This window comes from Chrysochloris asiatica, unplaced genomic scaffold (assembly GCF_000296735.1).
Source record: "Chrysochloris asiatica unplaced genomic scaffold, ChrAsi1.0 scaffold00011, whole genome shotgun sequence".
NCBI classification, from domain to species: domain Eukaryota; kingdom Metazoa; phylum Chordata; class Mammalia; order Afrosoricida; family Chrysochloridae; genus Chrysochloris; species Chrysochloris asiatica.
The window spans coordinates 22,016,540-22,030,354 of NW_006408529.1; the positions used below are offsets into that span (position 1 = coordinate 22,016,540).

General features: G+C 36.1%; 1 pseudogene; it reads right to left on the reverse strand.

The window, feature by feature from the left end:
• Positions 1–438: 438 nt before the first annotated feature.
• The window catches only part of LOC102816275, a 104,997-nt pseudogene continuing 91,620 nt past the window's right edge, over positions 439–13,815 (reverse strand).

Here is a 13,815-nt window from a genome sequence, read left to right on the forward strand (position 1 = left end):
AACTTGAAGTTAGCAGCCTGACTCCTAATCACTTCGCCACCAGAGCTTTACCACAGGACTATTACTTCCCATAATTTCCGTTTTTCCCTCCCCGTCACTGCACCTGTTTGTTTGTCCTCCATAACTTCACTTTCTCCCTCTGGACTCCATCTCCTGTTATCTCAATTTCTCACCTGTTAGGCCTGGACTCATCAGTCCATCTTTTCAAGCCCATGTTTGCTTGCTCCATGGCTATTCCAGAAAAGCTCCTTTGCTAACCAAATTCACGGCACATTATTTCCATTCCCTCTTATATCTAGCACGGGTCAGAGAATAACCACACTAACATGAAATTGACCCAGGCTCGAAGATTGTGGATGCAACTTCAATCTTTTTCATTTGTAATTTCCAAACTTTCAACGAGATATTACTGTTATCAAAACGAGACCAGCCATTTTATTAAGGCATCTGCCGAAGCGGAAGTTCCTGACGGCCTCGCAGGGCACTACGGGCCCTTAGCACATTTTTAATGAAAGTTACTGAGCTTAAAGCTATTAATTGAAATTACATAATACATGTATTCATGCATTACATTTTACCTGTACAGAGAATAGAATATCATTTTGAAATAAGAATAACTTTAGTTGCAAACTGAAACAACCCACAGAACACTTTAATATTCAATTGGTACTTCATTAAATCTTTTCAAAATTACTTAGAATTTGTTGACTGAAACACTTTTTACAAATTATTGCTAATGTAGCATCTTAAATAAATTTTAAAATGAGCAGGCATATTTCTATTAAGCAGATGTAATGAACAATTTAAATAAGGAAAACACTCAATATTTTATATGGCATTTTCCCCTTCCTCAGTTTTTCTTTATGTTGTTGATTAATTAAAAAGAAACAAATTTCACATCTGGGAGACTTACCATTAATAGGATAATTTCTCAAGAAAATTTTGATGGCGCAGGATCTCACTGCTTGTGTGTTATGGAAGTAGAATTCACAACGCAGGATTCCACAGATTCTTCATAGAGTCAAACTTCCTTTTCCTCTTCAAAGCTCCTGGGCATTTTAATTTTATTTTTAGTATTGGTGACTGTTTTCTCAGATGCAGTGCCAAGTTTTATTTAATTCACAATACACAGTATCATAATGGCCAGTCACCTAAATAAAGGTGAAAAGTAAATGGAATCTGTTTGATCACTTCTGTCTTTTTAGTTCTCAGAATTTCTACTTTGACTCTGAATACAAACGAAAAATTACTACTATATTAGTGTCCTGAAGATTGACTCACCAGCTTTTATGTAGAACAAATGAAGTTCAATTAATTTGGTGTATGCGTACTCAGTCAGAGATAAGAAATAACAGAGCTCAAATTAAAGTCTGTGGGCACTTGGAATAAAAGTTACTTGTCTAGCACTGGGTTCCCTAGAGAGAACCAGTGAGGAATATATATATATATATATATATATATATATATATATATATATATATATATATATATATATATATATATATATATATATATATATATAGAGAGAGAGAGAGAGAGAGAGAGAGAGAGAGAGAGACATACACAATGTATGTATATGTTTTTGATGTTTATAAACGCTGTCAAATCAGTTCTGACCAATAGTGACGCTGTATAGGGTTTCCAAGGTGCTTCTGATGAGCTTGAACAGCCTATCTTGAAATTCAAAAGGCTTTGCAATCTGGCACATTAACCCAGAATGCCACACCAAGACTCTGTCTGTGTGTGTGTGTGTGTGTGTGTGTGTGAACTGTTGTTGTTAAGTGCTGTGGATTCATTTCTGACCTATATAGGGTATCTGAAGCTTGAAATCTTTGCTGGAACAGATGGCCTCATCTTTTTTTTTCTTTTTTTGCCCCTGAAGTGTGGTCTGTTTGAACTGCAAGGTAGGCAGTTCAAACTCACCAGCCGCTCCTCAGAAACCCTATACAGGGTTGCTTTGAGTCAGATCTGACTCCATGATATGATGTTAGGTGACTTGAACACATTAACAGCTCGTAGTGACCTTGCGCATAGCAGAATGAAACACTGCCTGGTCCTGAACCAACCTCACAATCTTTGCTATGCTTGAGGTCATTATTTGTGCCACTGAACCAATCCAACTCATTGGGACTCTACCTCTTTTTTGCTGACCTTCCACTTTTACCAAGCATGAAGTTCTTATATCTGAAATATGAGAGACGAAGTCTAGCTATTCTAGCTTCTAAGGAACTTTCTGACTGTACTTCTTCCAACACAGATTTATTTGTTATTCTGGCAGTCCATGGTACTTTTAATATTCTCCTCTAACACCATAACTAAAATACTAAAATCAATTCTGTGGTTTCCCTTATTCATTGTCCAACTTTTACATGCATTTGAGACTATTGAAAGTATCATGACTTTGGTCAGGATTACTTTTGTCCTCAAATTGACATCTTTGCTCTTGAACACTTTAAAGAGACCTTGTGTAGCAAATTTATGTAATGCAATACATTGCTTGATGTTTTGACTGTTGCTTTCTTGATTGTTGATGGTTGATCTGAGCAGAATAAAATCTTTGACATCATCAATGTTTTCTCCATCTATTTGATATTATTTATTAGTCCTTTGGTGAGGATTTTTGTTTCTTCTATATTGAAGTACAACCCATGTGGAAAACTGTGGTCTTTGATATTCATCAGTAAGTATTTTAAGTCCTCTTCATTTTCAGCAAGCAAAGTTGTATCATCTGCATATTGCAGATTGTTAGTCTTCCACCAATCCTAATGTCCCATTCTCCGTCATATAATCTAGCTTCTCAGATTTTTTGCTCAGCATACAAATTGAAAGAAAACAACTCTGACACAGACCTTTCCTGATTTTGAACCATTCACTGTCCCTTTATTCTGTTTGAAAGAGTGTCTCTTGATCTATGAATGGATTCCTCATGAGTATAATTAAGTGCTCCAGAATGTTTATTCTCTGCAATTTTGTCCATAACTTGCCATTATCTACACAATAGAAAGACTTTGCTTAGTCAATAAAGTACAGGTAACCATCTTTCTGGTATTCTCTGATTTCAGCCAAGATCTATCTGATGTCAACAATGATACCCTTTGTTCCATATCACCATCTGAATCTAGCCTGAAGCTCTAGCAGTTCCCTGCCAATGTACGGTTGCGGTTGTTATTGAATGATCTTTAGCAAATTTTTACTTGCTTGCAATATTAATTATATTTTACAGTGATTCCCCATTCTGTTGGGTCACCTCTCTTTGAATTGGGTACAAATATGGAATCTTCCAATCAGTTGACCATGTAGTCAACTATAGCTACCTGCCAAATATCTTGGCATAGATGAGTGAGTTCTCCAGTGCTCCTTCAATTTGTTGAAAGATTTCAATTGGTTTTCCATCAATTCCTGGATCCTTGTTCTTTTCTAATGCCTTCAGTGTACTTTGGACTACTTCCTTCATTACCATTGACTCCTGACTGTATGCTACCTCTTGATATGATTGAACAATGACCATTTCTTTTTGTTACTGAGAATCTATGTATTCATTCCCATCTTCGCTTGATTTCTTCTATATCATTCAATATTTTGCCCATAGAATCCTTCAGTATTGCAAATTGAGGCTTAACTTTTTTTCTTATGTTCTTTAAGTTTCAGAAATACTGAGTATGTTTTTCCTTTTGATTTTTAGCTCCCAGTGTTTGCACATTTCATTGTAATGTTTTACTTTGTCTATTCAAGCTGCCCTTTTAAATGTTCTATCCAGCTCTACTACCTCCTGATTTCTCCCATTTTCATTATTTCTTTGCTGGAGAACAAGTTTCATAGTCTCTACAAACATCCATTTTGGTCTTTTCCATCTTTCTTGTCTGTTAATGACCTTTTGCTTTCTTCCTGAATGATGCTCTTGATTTCATCCACAACTCTTTAGGTTTTCAGTCTTTAGTATCTAATGTATCAAATTTGTATATACATTAACAAATTTGTAAGAGTAAGGGTGAGATTTTAATAAATGTGCATCTTTTGTAAGGATGAAAGTCAAGATATACCCCCACCATAATCCTGCCTTAGTAACATATTATTGTTAGATACTAGCAAGTCACCTCAGACTCATAGTGACCCTATGCACAACAGATTGAAACATTGTCTGGTTTTGTGCCACCCTCACAATTGTTATTATTCTTGAGCCTATTGTTTCAGCTACCTTGTCAATCCATCTCAGTAAGGGTCTTCTTTTTTACTGACCTTACTCTTTACCAAGCATGATGTCCTATTTGAGAAATTGATATCTTCTGATAACATGTCCAAAGTATGTGAGATGAAGTGTCACCATCTTTGCTTCGAAGAGGCATTCTGAAATCTTAGTATTATTCTTTTGTATTTCTATTTGTAGACTTGGTATTTGTATACTCAGGCAGCATAGTGGCTACAAGTTTGGCTGCTAACCTCAAGGTCAGAAATTCCAAATTACCAGTCATTCCATGGGAGAAAGATGAGGCTTTCTGTTCCCATAAAGATTTACAGCTTGAAAACCCTATGCAGGGTTGCTATGATTCAGAACCTACACCGCCACCATCAGTCTTACATTTATTTTGTTCATTTGTTCCTGTGGAGTTTTCCTGAATTCCCCTTTGCTTTCCTTGTTCCTTATCTCTGTCCATTGAAAGTACCTAAACATCACTTTAAAAAATTCTTTTTCACATAGTTCCAATGCCTTTTTTTCCTTAAAAACATTTTTGTGACTGAACCTTCATCACTTTTTGAGCACTCTTCCAGGTTTGTGTTAACAGAAATTGTCTGTTGCCTCTAAGACATTTTGGTTTCATTGAGTTTGTATTTAATTCATCATTGTATGTTGATATGTTTTAGGTATGGACCAATTGTCTCCTGGTGGGTATGATTAGAAAATGAAATAATGCATGCAAATCTCTATTAGCCATTCATGGTCCAATTTAGGTTGACTTTTGCTGATGTTAGCTATAGTTGATCAGCTGTATAGCAGCTGGTGTTGGCTCATACCTAGTACACGGGACCACAGAGGCTAACATTGTGGCTGGACTATATTGGCACAGTTGTTGTCCCCCTTTAGATGAAGCAAGAAGAGGAAACATAAATACAAACACAAAAGTGAAATTTAAATAGAAAAAAGAAGAAAAGCAACAACACCTAGGCAAATAATACAGTAATCAAAACTAAAAAGAGAAAGTCACACAAATAAACAAAAACTAGGAAAAGAAAATGCAAAGAAAAAAAAAAACACTAAGAACAATTAAGAAGAAAGATGAAGAAAAGATAAAAAGATCAGAGAGTAGTAAAGAAAAACTAAGAGCAAAGGATAAAAAGAAAGAGAGAAAGGAAGGAAAAGAAGCAGGGGGAAAGAGAAACAGAAGGAAAAATGAAAAAACACAAGAAGAGATAGAAAGGATAAAAAGCAAGGGAAGGGAAAGAGAGTAAAAAGGAGAAGAAAGAATAAACAAATAAGAACAATGCAAAGAAAACACCAGGTCAGGTGTCAGAACTAAAGAGGAGAAAACTCTGGTGTGCTCCTGCCAGCCAAGGAGCTCATATGGTGGCTGTGCAAGGGATGAGACCATACTTCCAACCATAGATGGGCTCATTATACACCTAGGTGTTATCTGTTCTGGACACTAAATCTGGAAGTAGTTCATGCAGACTCCAAAGCATATGGGATCAGAGTTTGTCCAGCCCAGATGACATTGGGGGCAACCTGCCATGAAAGTTCCCACTAATCCAGGGCTCACCAAGGTCTGGAACAGGGCTCACCTGAATTCAGGCACCAAGGTTAGTACAGATAGCACTGACTCACAATGGAAGTGGCTCATAACTGTGCAGCTCTTCACTTGGCATCTCGTACAACCCAGAGAGCTGGAGCTTCACTGGGGGTGGATTGGGGTAGGGGCTAGCCATGTCTTTAGTCACTAGGAAAATATGTGGTAGTGGTGGTTATGTGCCGTGGAGTCAGAACCGATTCATAGCGACCCTGTACAGGGTTTCCGAGGCTGTAAATCTTTAAAGGAGCAGAAATCCTCTTCTTTCTCCCACAAACAGCTGGTAGCTTTGAACTGCTGACCTTGTGGCTTGCAGCCCGATTCATAACCACTATGCTACCAGAGCTCCTTAGGGAAATATAGGGAACATGAAAAAAAAAAAAAATTGCACCTTTCTTGCCAACAGTCACTAAAGTTACTCTGTGCTGCCAAGCTATCGTCAGCTTCCAAAGTTGTTAGCAAAAGTTCAAGATAGCCATGCTGTGTCTGATTAGCTGACACAGTCCACATATTTGTCTCTTTTTGCTGCATCTGTTAAGCTTTTTCTCAAAGTAAGCATTCAATCTACTACTCTATTCCTTCATTTGAAGCTCATGATCCCAGGGCTATCATCTGCACTTATTTCAGTTGATGTTCCATGTCTTTATTTTAGTGGGTTTATGAAGCATTTCTGCATAGGCCACCATCTTTCTGGAAATTTCTGTCACTTGATTTCTTGCCTGTTGCTTCCTATGAGTGTTGATTTTGGATCCAAATAAAATGAAATTCTTTAAAACTTCAATCTTTTCTCTTGATGTTATCATAACATAGATATGATACAATTTACAACACAGAAATTGGAGAATAGTTAAATAATATCACATAATAAAGAAGAATTACATTACATCACAAGATGAGATATGCTTTGTCATACAGGGAATCATGGCCTAGCTACAATGACACATAACATTAACCATTGCAATGTTAAAAGTGCCTTTGCTTGCATTTAACAATGACTTATCTAAATGGTTATTCAGTTTTTGGATAAAGGTAAACATGTTGGCTTAAAGAATCCAAGATCCTTCCAGACTTGTGTGCCTGGAATGAAAATAAAAACATCTTATGGGATTTGCAAAGTGGTCCTGACCTAGCTTGAGACTGATGAAAACAGAAAGTGCCCTCAAATAAAACTGCAATGGAAATTGAAAGAGACTAGAATAGAGGGACAACTCTGAGATGAGTGAGAGGGTTTTGCTTCAGAGTTTGTGAGGAAAGTTCCTGGGGATGCAAGGAGATGGGGATTCCTGGTGTGGTGCTCTAAGGATAAGCATTGGACAACTAATATGAAGGTCAGTTGTTAAAACCCATCTGCAGCTCCTTGGAAAGCCTATACAGGGTTACCGTGAGTTGGAACTGACTGAACGGCACTTAACAACAATAACAACAAGAAACAGACTGAAGTTATTCTGGATCTAGTTGTTTCACATTCCACAGCTATTGCTGCTCAATCCTCATAAGCACAATTTGTGTTCAGCAAAAATAGTTCTTTAGTGAGTCAAAATACCTTGATTCTCTAGCTCATTAGGATACATTTTATTATATATTCTTTCAACAATTCCTTAGATACTATAATTGATCATTAAGGCCTAAGCAGGCACATTACTGAGGATGCACTTTGTTAAAGGCCAGACAGCGTCTCTAAACTTCTAATTTAGGTGCCCAAGAAGTGCTGGGTTCCAAAACAACTCAATTTATGCCTGGGATCACATAAGGCCCTTCATTCAGAGAGTTATGTGCATTTCTATTTCTCACCATAGGTCCATATTAACCACATAGTGCATGAAAAGCATTTCATTAACTACATAGTCCCATTCTGAAAAAGAAAAATGTCCGGATCCAAAGACTGTTCAGAGTAGACACAATATCAGTCACCACACTATAATCTCTGTCTTTGTCTTTCCTGCAGTTATGTCTAATGTGGCTGGTCTCCCAAAGACATGCTTCTTCTGTTTCTTCCTCTCCTCCTTCTCTGCCTGCTCCTTCTTTTTCAACTTTTTCCACTCCTTCACTATTGAAAGCAATCAATTTCCATTATCTAATTCTAAAAGAGGGTTTGGTTAATGCTTGTATATCTAAAAAGTCATTCAAATGGTTTTCCTGTAAAAATAACTTGTTGAATTTGAACTTTACTCTCTGAAAAGATAAAAACTTAATTTTATATATAGGATTATTTTATGGAACCCCATATGTTTTATTCTTTTAATATTGTGCCCATTACATGTGGATAATGGTTTGTTTATTATAAACTTTGAGTCAAGCAAAAGCATGTTGGTAGACTTCCCAATTGAGGAATATTCTGGGGAAGAAATTTGAATCATATTCTAAATTGCTGGATAATATTTCAAGTTTGAGTGGGTCTGATGAGTAGAAATGAGAATCTGGCTGTCTTCAACTATACAAGTAAGAAATAAACTTCATTATTCTGAGATTGGTTGAGTTTGGTGCTGGTGGACCAATTTTACAGATGAATAAATTGAAGGACAGGTAATTAAAAATAAAAATGACCAAGGTCAACCAATAAGTAAGTGACCCAGGAGGAACTTAAATGCAAGCAGTCTAATGCAAAAAATCTTACACTTTCGTTTACTAGATTATTTGTCCTTGTATGCCTCATATACTATAAATAATGGTTAAAGAATAAATTAACTCTAAGTGGATGTGTTTATACCAAATAGACATTGCAATACGGATACTATTAAAGAACTACAATATATAAAATGTAATGGTCCAAAAGGGTGTCAATGGAGTTGTTGTTGCTATTTTTATTAGGTACTGCTGAGACAGTTACAAGTGATAGCCACCCTATGTATAACAGAAGGAAACATTGCCCAGTCCTGTACCATCCTCATAACACTTCCTTTATTTGAGTCCATTATTGCAGCCACTGTTTTTATACATCTCATTGAGGGTCTTTGTCTTTTTCTTACCATCTACTTTAACAAGCATGATGTCCTTCTCCATGGACTAGTCCCACCTGATAACAAAGTCCAGGAGACAAAAGTCTCACCATTCTTGCTTTTAAGGGGCATTCATTATTATTTTTTCTAAGTCAGATTTATTCATTCTTCTGGCCATCCCTGGTACCTCCAATTATTCTTCACCAATACCGTAATTACAATCCATCAATTCTCTGGTTCTTCTTATCTACTGTCCAGCTTTCACATGCATACGAGGTACTGGAAAATACGTTGGCTTGGGTCAAGGTTCATGCTTTACAAATATTTGTTGAATAAATTCATTAAAGGTCTACTTGTTGTTGTTGTTAAGTGCCGTCGAGTCAGTTCCAACCCATAGCGACCCTGTACAGGGTTTCCGAGGCTGTAAATCTTTACGGGAGCAGAAAGGTCTATATACTGTCTTTATTTTCTTCTTTATATAAAAAACTATTAATTGTTCATGATTACTTGGATCACCAGCAAAAAATTAGTCTTTCCCTGGAAAAAATAATTTATAATTGTTTTCTTTGGTTAGAATAAGCACAACAACCATTGTACAACTTTTTCTTTCTTTTGAGTAGACTAACAGAGCTATCATACTGTTATAATAACCCACTCTTGCAGAAAATGAGAATGGTTCCAGGAAAGTCACTTCTTGTTTTTGTGTCTTTACTTTTTGACTTAGGAAATGAAGAAAGATTTAAAAGAAAAAGGTTTGCCTAAGTGTTCAGAAGAGCTTTGGGGAGAGTGGATAATGAAATAATGATTTCTAAAACACTAGCAGTTTGCAGATAAAACTTGATGTGAGATGCAAAGATGATGAGAATTTTAGGGAAACAGCCCATTTAATACTCATTCACAAGTGAGGTTTAATTCTAAAATGTACTTAAAGAAGTGCTTCAATTTCACTCTTAAAGTCCAAGTGATTATTTTAGGAACTTAAAAAATGCCAACTTGGTTAGAAAACAAATAAACAAGTCATAAATACGTCACCTCTTCTAAAAATCAAATTCTATCTCCTAAATTTAAAATGTAGTAAGATTGGTTACTGTGTAAGAAAGTAAACAAAAAGTGCTGAAGAAACAGAAATAAGAATATTTCATAACAACACAAAGTGTAGTTATAAAAAGAATCATAAAAATAAGATCACAAAACACATTCTATTTCCCAAATACTTCAATATAGTTTTAAGGTACAAAATAACCTAGGAAGTCCCTATTTTTATATTAAACATTACAAAGGGAATAGAGTAATTATAAAGATAAATTAAAATGTAATCTTATTATGTTAGCAAAGCATTGCACTGATCTAAATTTCTCTTCTGCACAGAGTTGGGTGGCATTGTAAAAACTAACATGAATTTTCATATGATTCCTTAAGAACACAATTACTTAGCTTGAATGAAAATACATTTGTCAGCTTTATGTATTACATTTTCATTAAAAATGTATTAATTTTTTTAACTTAAATTGTTGTTGTTAAGTGCCATTGAGTCAGTCCTTACTCATAACAACCCTATATAGGTTTTCCGAGGAGCAGTTAGTAGACTTGAACCACTGGCCTTTAGGTTCAAATCGACTTTTCAGTCCAGTTCATTGACACACAAGCACCACATACTACCAATTATTTATGTAAATCATTCTATTAATGTTTTATTTACAGTGCACATTACTATTGTAGAGCAGAATTATTTCATATGACTATTCTACCAATAGTCTTTGTGCTGCTGGGACTTGGTAAGAGAAGGTAGGAGAAGATGCTAATTGGATTATATGACTCAGTTGTAAGTGATTACCAGAGTACATTGTGAATGCAAAAGCCTAGAACTTTGATATGTATTAAATGACCATATAGGTAATATAAGGAGCTAGAGCTAACTGTCTTCAGGGTGAGGCTTATGGTGAAGGAGTGTGCTCTGTGAGCATTTATTGTTGTTAATGTTAAGTGCCGTTGAGTGGGTTCTGACTTATAGCAACCCAGCTTAGTGTTTCCAAGGAGTGGCTGGGGAGTTTTAACCTCCAACTTTGTAGTTCTCAGTCCAGTGCTGATCCTACAGCACTACACCAGGAGCATTTATTAGCAACCTGAAAAGAGTTTTGTAACATGACTCATGTAGACAAAGGCCTGCCTGTAGACGTAGCTCAGGAAAGGCTGTCCAGACTGTTCACAACTGTGCCCTGAGCATTTCTGACCCAGAATTGTAGCCTGTTAAGTCCTGGTGTGAAGCTATAGGATAAACACTGGATTAGTAACCACGACATTAGTGGTTCAAACCCACCAGCTGCTCCTTGGAAACCCTACATAGGGTCACTATGAGTTGGAACTGACTCAATGGCACTTGACAACAATAGCAACAACAATTTCATTAATAAACCCCATAGCTGTGCGTGTCTGAGTTTTGTGTGTTCATTATTTATCATTGAACCCAGCTGAATAAAGAGTGCTGGTGCCTTTTGTCACAGTTCTGCACATTGATACCCTAAGCATATTTTTATCTTATAAATATAACTTTTTATTTTAAAATCAATTAAGGCTCATAATAATTTGCAAAAAAGCAGAGTTCCCGTCACCCATTTTCCTTTAATGGTAACTTCAATAACCATAGTACATTATTAATACCAGGAAATCAGAGCTTATACAACACTATTAACTCAGATACAGCCAAAAGCAAACTTTCAAATGTTCATATAAAATGTGTTTTCATCTGTGACAGAAACAATCAAGTATTTAAATACTAGCTGAAATATTGGCAGTTCAAACACACTTAGAAGTGTGAAAATCTTTTCTGAAAGATTCAACATCCTATGAAACCATTCTACTCTGCACACAATGGGTTACCATGAAACAGAGTTAACTCAATGGCACTTAACAATACCCTGTATATATTATATACACACATACATAATCATTTATATATACATCTACAAACATTATATCTACATACACATCTATGTTTTTGTTGTTAAGTACCATGGAGTCAGTTCTGACTCATAGCGACCCTGTGCAGGGTTTCCAAGGCTGTAAATCTTTACGGAAGCAGAAAGCCTCATCTTTCTCCCACAGAACAGCTGGTAGTTTCGAACTGCTGACCTTGCGGTTCACAGCCTGATTCATAACCACTATGCTACCAGAGCTTCTTATATATACACAATATATCTTATATGTGCACATATACATATAAACATGAACTATACGAAAATAAAATTATATACATATAAATATATTAATATATATGCACACACATATATAGGGTCCTGGTATGGGATGGAGGGATAAACACTGGACTGAATATTGCAAAGTCGTTGGTTCAAACCCATTGACCACCCCTTGGAAACCCAATACAGAGTCACTATGAGTAAGAACTGTCTTGATGGTACTTAACAACTATATATGTTGTTGTTGTTGTCGTTGTTAAGTGCCATTTAAAGAGATCTTGTGCAGCAGATTTACAGAATGCAATCTGTGGTTTGATTTCTTGACTGTTGCTTCCATGAATGTTGATGATGGATCCAAGCAAAATGAAGTCTTTGATAGCTTCAGGCTTTCCCTGCTTATCGTGATATTATTTATTGCCCCAGTAGTGAGGATTTTTGTTTTCTTTACATTGAGATGCAACCCATTATGAAGGCTGTGATCTTTGTTCTTCATCAGTAAATCTTTTAAGCCCTCTTTGCTTTCAGTAAGGTTGTATCATCTCCATATAACAGGTTGTTGAAGAGTCTTCCTCCAATCCTGATGCCATGTTCTTCTTCATATGATCCAGGTTCCTGCATTATTTATTTAGCATAAAAATTGTATAAGTATGGTGAAAGAATGCATGCATGGCACATTTACTGATTTAAAACCCTTCAGTGTTCCCTTGTTCTGTTCGAACAACTGCCTCTTGGTCTAGGTAAAAGTTTCACATGAAAATAATTAAGTGTTCCTGAATATGTATTCTCTGTGATGCTGCCCATAGCTTGTTAGCATCCACACAGTGGAAAGACTTTGTATAGTCAATAAAGTGCATGTAGACATGTTTCTGATATTCTCTCCTTTTGGCCAAGATACATATGACATCAACAACGATATCAATTATTCCATGTTCTCATCTGAATCCAGCTTTCAGTGACCCTCTGGCATCTCCCTTTCAATGCACTGATGCAGCTGTTCTTTTTAAATAATTTTAGCAAAAATTTACTTGCATGTGATAATAATTTTATTGTTCAATGATTTCCACATTCCTATAACTCACTTCCCTTTGTAATGGGTGTAAATATGTAACTCTTCCAATCAGTTGGCCAGGTAGCTGTCTTCCAAATTTCTTGGCATAGATATGTGAGTGCCTCCAGTGCTGCCTCAGCTCAGTGAAAGATTTCAATCTGTATTCCATCAATTCCTGGAGACTTGTTCTTTGCCATTGCCTTCAGTGTGTCTTAGATGTTATCTTTAAGAATCTCTTGATCCAGTGGCTTTTTATCCTATACTACCTCTTGAGTTGAACATCAAGTATTTCTGTTTGGAACAGTGATTCTATGTATTCTTACCATCTTTTTTTGATGCTTTCGGAATCATTCAATATTTAGCCCAAGGAATACTTCAGTATTTCAAGTCAAAATTTGATTCTTGCCGCCAGTTCTTTCAGCTTGGAAATGCTGAGCTTATTCTTCCCATTTGGTTTTCCAACTCCATATTTTTGCACATTTCATTATAATAATTGACTTTGTCTTCTCAAGGTAATCTTTGAAAATTCCTGTTAAGCTCTTTTACCTCCTTATTCCTTACATTTGCTTCAGCATCTCTATGCTGGAGTGAAAGTTTAATAGCCTCTCCTTTTGCATCCATTTTGGTCTTTGCCTATTTTTTTTTTTTTGTCTTCTTAACAACTCTTTGCTTTCTTCCTGTATGATGTTCTTGGTGTCATTCCACATCTCTTCAACTCTTTCGGTTTTCCATTATTAGTGTCTAATTCATCAAATATGTTCTGTAGATGATCTCTAAATTTAGATGAGACATATTCAAGGTCATATTTTGATTCTCCTTGTTGTTGTTGTTAAGTGCCGTCGAGTCGGTTCTGACCC